The sequence below is a fragment of the Numenius arquata genome, chromosome 3 (assembly GCF_964106895.1).
Source record: "Numenius arquata chromosome 3, bNumArq3.hap1.1, whole genome shotgun sequence".
In the NCBI taxonomy this organism is placed as follows: Eukaryota; Metazoa; Chordata; class Aves; order Charadriiformes; family Scolopacidae; genus Numenius; species Numenius arquata.
In genome coordinates, this window is record NC_133578.1 from 11,334,009 (window position 1) to 11,341,238 (window position 7,230).

The following is a 7,230-nucleotide window of genomic DNA, read 5'->3' on the forward strand; positions in this document are numbered from 1 at the left end:
TGATTGATTATTTGTTTATTTAGAGGATTGGAAAAAAAATCTCTCTCTCTGAAATTAATATTTTTTCTTGCAGTGCACAGGAGAAGCTATTTTGTAGCTCCAGAGCAGGCAGCAGTTTATGAAAGCAGAGAGATTTGGAGGTGGGTTGGTTTAGGGGAGGTAGCCTGGAGGAGCGGCCAGTTTGTCGGTGCCGGGGTTTGGGCTTCTGCGTTGCACTTGGCAAATCAACGGAAGATAGTTTCCTATAGAATATTGTTTGCTTTTCTGTCTGCTTTAGTTGCCAAGATACGGAGGTTAAAGAAGAGCTTTCCACTGGAAGGGGGTTAAAAGGGAGCCGGTGTGTGCTGTCCTTTCAGAAGCCCTGCCCTGGTCCCTCAGGTAAGTTGCCTCCTCCGAGGCGTCCTTCCCCTTTCACGTCAGGGCTGGTCTTCAGGCTGCAGCATCTGCTCTCGCTTTTGAATTTCAAAGGCATACACGTACGAGTCGCTGGCAGGGATTAAATAACGATAATTTGGTGAGGTTCCATCTTAAAACGTGTGTGCGTATCTTTCGCAGCCTGGCCAGCTACATCACTTTTGCCAGTGTCGGCAGCCACGCACGTCATGCAAGAAGCATGGGACCCAGCGCCTCCCTCCCTTATATCTCCTTACCTCTGGATGTTTGCTGGGTGTACAAGTAACTGCTGTTTTTTCCACTTGGAGCCCATCTCCCTGGGCACCTTTTCCACTTGGAGTCCGCCTCCCGTCTTATGCAGGAGAGCCAAGGCACGGCGCTGCGTGGTGATGGTACGCCCCTGCCTGCTGGTAGCACAGTGGCTTGGCGCTTGTTTTGGCTGGTGGCTGCACCTTTCAGGCCTCTTGATTAGAAATTTGGGTGCCTGGTCCCAAACCAAGCTTTGGGCTGTTAGCTTTGACGTAGGTCAGTACATTGGCAGTAGCTGCCTTAATTTAGAGGAGGTGATACCTTCTCAGCTGCACAGCCTGAGAGAAACAAGCTGGCCCAGCTGTGGAAGTACAAGCTGTGACACTGAACATATGTTAGTTTTCACTTTTGTTTGCATATATGTTTTTTTTCTCATGGTCAGATGTGATTGTTAGTGTCGCTTCAGAGAGGCCAAAGTAACAGAGCTTTTGTAACTGCTGTTGGGTCAAAAGCACTAGCGTGGCCTAGGTGAAACCAAGAGGATTCCATTATTTTGTATCAGGGAATGCAGTGATAGGATGAGGGGCAACGGTTTTAAATTGAAAGGGTTTTAAATTGAAAGAGGGGAGATTTAGATTTGATACCAGGAAGAAATTCTTTCCTGTGGGGATGGTGAGGCACTGGAACAGGTTGCCCAGAGAAGCTGTGGATGCCCCATCCCTGGAAGTGTTTAAGGCCAGGCTGGATGGGGCGTTGAGCAACCTGCTCTAGTGGAGGTGTCCCTGCCCATGGCAGGGGGGTTGGAACTCCATGATCTTTAAGGTTCTTTCCAACTCTAACCATTCTATGAGTCTGTGATTTTAGCAGTGTAACTCATAAAAACAATATTTCCCTGCTGTAATATGAATAATGACTGCTCAAGATGTAGAATTTTTCCACTCTGAAAGCTCTTCAGGAGCTTTTTTGTCTTGTCACAAGAGAAACTGAGTCATGAGAGATGGTAAAGCACCGACTAGGAGTGCTGGGAATATGTTCAGGGTAATTGCCAGGTAATCTCGACCCCGCAGTAACGCGTGAGAACAAAGCCGAGGATCTCGTCGGAACCTCAAAGGATGACTTGTTTGTTTTCTCTCAAGTCCTGTATTTTCTTCCATTTGTCTTGCCAGTTCCTGAAATCATCTTTTGTTATAAAGCTAATTAGAGACAGTTCAGGCTAAGAAAGTTACAGCTTGGAAAGATGGATAAGCAAGTGAAAGGGTACCAGTGCACCAAAGTCATCTTTTCCTCCAGAACAGGAGTGGGAAAGGAGGATTTTCTCGAGGACGGTATTTGTGGGCTTAAAGGAGAGCGTCAAATGGAAGTAGAGAGGATGATGAGTCCCCTAGTCAAACGCATAGTGAGAGTGGTGGATGTTGCAGCTACTTGAAAACGAGCCGTGAGGACAGCGTGAGCCCCCCCGTCGGGTGCAGAAACGCATTTGGGCAGCGTTTGCTCTCAGAGAGTCCTTCTTGTTGCCTGAAACTCCACTTTAAGGAATTGAAACAAGAACGTTGTTTGTGGTGATGCTCAGGTACTACACCAATATCTGCTGTTACCACGCACTGGACAAAATCGGGTAAAATGCGTTTTAAAAGCAAAGTATTTTGCAGTTTACAACTATGAGCGAAGTCGAATAGAAGGCGGCTGGCTCTTCATTTCGTCCGAGAACGTACTCTTCATGTGTAACAGCTCGTTTTACTGTTGATCTGGGGTTTGTCTGTAGCTCATTAAGCAATGTGATTAGCTAAATCGTGTAGTTTATTCCCAGTTCGTGCTGTGTGCGTACATGGAAATAGGCTTGCACGTTGCTGTGTTATGAAAGATGGGTATGTCTGGCAACTGAAGAAGACCATGATGGGGTATGGGATAATTAACGTCCATTCTACTGAGAACCAATCCCACCCACGTTTCATGGGATTGCTCAGACCTGTGGGTATTTCAAATTCATATCTTCTCTTGCTGACCCACCTCTGTGCTGCTGCTTTCCCTGTTTCTGGAGGCCACGTTTGTATCTTGGACACCCTTGTATTTTTCCGTTTGTCTGTTTTATCCCACGTAAACTTTTGTCACCTCCTTCGCTCTCTTAAATCCATCTCCAGTTTCCATCCCCTGGAGCAGTTTCCACCAAATGACACCATATGGGCTATCGAAAGTCTGCTCGAATCACAGTTCAGGATGCCTCATACTCAGGTCTGCCGGGCTTTGGATGCTCCATCTGACAGTCCTGAGGACCTACGTAGCTTGAGGGGAAGGATTTCTGCTGGTCTCTGGAACTCGCAGCATCCATTGCTGGCCCTAAAAGCACTCAAGAATTGGACTTTGATAAAACAAAGTTTTTAGTTTAGCTTTTAGTTGCATTTTTCCTCCCAGTAGAGCTAAGGTATTCAGCATAAGGAGGAAGAATTTTTAATTAGGCCTTTATTTTCTTTCTCAGATGGTTTGCGATGGTTTTCCTTGAGGGTGGTGTAGACCTCGGAGCGGTGCGGAGGAAGGCTCGCGGGAACACGGTGGTGGCTGAGCCAGCTGTGAGTCACGCAGCCACCCCGAGCGTGCGCTGGGGGAATTTGTACCGTTCCACATCATCACACACTTGGTGTGAGTAATCGCAGCTAGAGCCGCTTCGCTTCCATTCCGGGTACCTCTTCGTTTCCGAAGCCTGCTCTTTAAGAGAAAGCGAACCGCTTTGCACGTGACGGCCGCTTTGCTGATTGTCCTTGGAGAAGTGACAGTGTATGTCAGCCTACGGTTCCGCTCGCGTGCCGGGTGTGGAAAAGCCGCGTGCTCCTCGGGAACGCAGGCAGCCCCGCTGCCGGAGTGCTGCCGGCTGGATTCGCTTGCCAAGAAGGAAAATGTTGAAAATTGGCCACGACTTAAATAGGAGCAGACGGAGACCAACGCCGAGCGCTCCTGAAAGGGCTTTTTAACAGCAGCGCTTGGTGATTTTCACGTCAGTGTAGTCCTTGAAAATACCTTTTCCTGGTTTTCTGCAGTCCTTATTTCCAGCGGGGAGGCAGGATTTCCTAAAGGAGTGGTCAGTGGTGGGGGGTGGCAGTGGCATCTGCCCCGGGAAACTTCTTCAGCGCTCGCTTAGGGTGCACACGCGTGTGTAGGGACGGACGTGCCTGCAGGCAAGGCCCAGGGCTTGGTCCTCAGGGAATCGGTGACTCCGCACCAGTTCTGCAACACATCGAAGCTACTTATTTCAGATTTCGCGCTGGCCCACAAGATGAAAGAATCTGCCCGAACCTGTTCCCCGGCAGTCGTAAAGAGCACCCTCTTTGAAGGGAGCTGCAGGAGAGCTTCTGAAATATTCCAGGAATGGGATATCGCGGGGAGAAATTCCCTCAGTTAGGCTCCATCCTCCTTTGAGAAGTCGTCCGTCTTCTCTGCACTCTTGCTTTCCTTTTCTGCCACTGGCTCATCCGTGGTGTTTCTAAGACAAAAGGCTTGTTTCCGCTTTGCCCCTGCGGGGCACTCTGGAAAATCAAAGCGGGTTTGCTGGATTACATGGATACTTTGTCTTGTACGGACACTTCACTGAAAATTAAAATGGCCCTAACTCATTTTGCCTTCCTTCATTTTGAAAGCAAGAGAAGTCAGGGAATGCTATTGGAGGTCGAAGGAAGGGTGTCTGGCGTTAGATTTAATCCTATTTACATCGAGACTATCCAAAATTTCATGCCTTGAATTCGGATGGAGCTTTGCCTAGGCAGGGTCACGGAGTGCCGTGGCAGCCTTCAACAGGGAAGTTCGGCTGAAGTGAGTTCCTACTGAAACCAGGTGGTAACCGCACCCATGCGGAATCGCGTCCTGTTTCCCTGCCCTTGGCGGCTTTTCCCTCCAGCTATGATTTTTAGTATTTTTTTGTTTGTTTGTTTGTTTGGTCAGACTCCTGAAAATTTCAGATTCAGTGGAAGTCCGCTCCTAACCCCTCATTAGCTGGGTTTCCTCCATTCAGCCCTGCCCGTGCGATCCCTTCGGCACCGCCACCTCTCAGCCCCCCTCCTGGAAGAAAAATCTGTGGGAAAGTGGAAACGGTAAAAAAAACCCGAGTGGGTAGAAGCCAGCAGGTGGGGGGTAACCCGTTGGGTGCCCGCCCCGCCGGGGGGGGGCAGCGCTGCCCGGGCAGACGTGGCAGCGCCGGGGCCGTCCCGCCGCGGGAGGCGGCGCCGCGGGGGAGCGGGACGGGGGCGGTGGCGGCGGGGACGGAGGGAGGGAGGGACCGGGAGCCGCAGGTGAGTCGGGCCGGGGCGGCGGGGGGTTCCCGCGCCCTCTCCCCACCACGACGGGGCCGAGGTGGGGGTGGCGGAGGCGGGGGGGACGGACAAGCCCCGGGGACCGCGCAGGTGGCACCTTGCTTTGGTTTGCCCGCGGCTCTCTCCGGCTGGGGCGTTGCGGTAGCTCCATCGGCGGGGGACGGGGGACGGGGAGGGGGGAAGGGGCGGGGAGGCGGAGGGAAAGAAAAGCTAAAAAATAAAAACGAGGGAGGAAGAAAAAAAAAAAAGGCTAAAGATAAAAGGCAAATAAAAATGGGGCAAAAAGAAGAAAAAAGGAAAAAAAAAAGGAAAAAGCAAAAAGCAAAAAAAAAAAGAAAAGAGACAAAAGTAAAGGGAAAAAAAAAGGAAAAAGCAAAAACAAGAAAAAAAAGAAAAGAGACAAAAGTAAAGGGAAAAAAAAGGAAAGCAAAAAAAGACAAAGATAAAGCAAAAAAGGCAACAATAAAAAAAGAATAGCAAAAAAAAAAAAAAGAAGAGAAAACCAGAAAAAAGGCAAAAGTAAAGCAAAAAAAAAAAAAAAAAAGACCAGTTAAGAAAATAGGAAAGCAAAAAATGCAGAAAGAAAAGCAGAAAAAAAGGCAGAAGAAAATAACAACAACAAAAAAAAGTAAAAAAAAAAAAAAAAGGAGGAAAGAAAAAAAAGGAAGAGGGAGCAGGCACTTGCAGCGTTTTCCGGGAAGGGGTGGGCGCAGCCCCGGTGTGGCGATGGGCCGGGTCGGGCCGGGAGCCCCCAGTGGGGCCAGTGCCCGGTCCCGGTCCCGGTCCCGGTCCGTCCCCCCGCAGGCCGAGGCCTCTGCAGAACCGAAGGCGCCTGCCCGCAGCGGGGAATTGAAGCTGCTGGGGTGAGCCCGGGCTTGTTTCCCGCCTCTCCTGTTCTGCCGCGTTAGTTACGCTGCAGAGGGGCGTAATAAACAAAAAGAGTTGGGTAATTGTCCCGGCCGTGGCGGTAAATGAGGAACTGGGAATAACCAGGCGCTCCGATGTGTGGCGTTACCTTCCTTGCGCCGATGGCTGCTTTATTTCCCTTTAATTCCTGCCTTCCTCAGGGTCCCCTAAATTAGGTGTTTTAACGAACTTGACCTGGAGAGGAGTTGAGGGGATTTATTAAAACTAACGCGCTGTTGGCTGCTGGGTCCCTTGAGGAAGGGAGGCTTGGAAGTGCCTCCTCTGGCAGGGACGGAGGCTTCGGAGGTCGTGGGACCACACGCAGTTGTGCTTGGGAAGGCGTTCACCTCTCCTCTTTAAACTCAGCCAGCTGTTGAGTAGCTCAGAGCAGCGACGCTCAGCTCAGAAGTGGCTTTAATGTGACGATTAATAAAATATTATTGCTTTGAAAGGATGCGGAGGGCACGGAGACCTCATCTGTAGGAACCTGGTTTTGTAATTAAATGTAAAAGTGTCGCAGGAAAAGGAGATGAGCCCTTGTAATGTTTCTGCGTGGAGGCTGGCTAATGCTCTTCTGCTCTCTCGAGCGCTAAATGGTATGGAAAGATTAGAACAACAGATTTAATTTATAGACCGGTTAGTATCTTTGGCAGGAACTTTGGGAAAAGCGCTATCAATTAACTTCGGAGTTAGAGGCTCGCTTATATTAGAGGAAGATTGTGCTTGTTTGGTGTTTTTGGCAGACTGGCCTGTAGAGCAGAAAAAGCTTCTGCTGGGTCGGTGACCTAGATAGATAATGCTGCCGCAAAACATCTCTGTGACATGCAGGGACTTGGAAACCACGCTGCGCTGGTCACCTGCTGCCTGGGACGAGGAGAAGGCTCCTGCCCCAAGGAATTCCCACTTTGAGACACTAAATTGCAAAAATGCGTGGTTCGGGAGGTGGCTGTGTGTGTGTAGCGGCCCTCCTGGCATCTTTCTTTGCTTTGCTGGCCTCGTAGGGCTGAATTGGGTCCGTACGTTGAGGAGGGATGTAAACAACGGTAGGATTGAGTAATAAGGTATTAGGCGGTTGGAAACGCCGCAGAGGAGCGATAGTGGAGAGGCAATTTCCTGCAACTGCGGAGGAGAAAGCTCTTACAGGGAGGTGAGCGGGAGCGGGGCTAAGTGGAAAGAGGACAGGGCAGGAGAGGGGTTCTAACGTCGAGAAAAAGGAAGAAAAATGTGAGATAAGGGGGTTCAAGTGTCTACGAGGCTAATGTTTCCTGCAAGGTGAGCTCTGGGTGTGAAATCCGCGCGTGGACACCTTCTCTCTTCATTTTGCAAGTTTCGGATTGATGATAGGGGTGTATCAGTCCAGCCCGTGGTCACACACCGGGCACGCTGA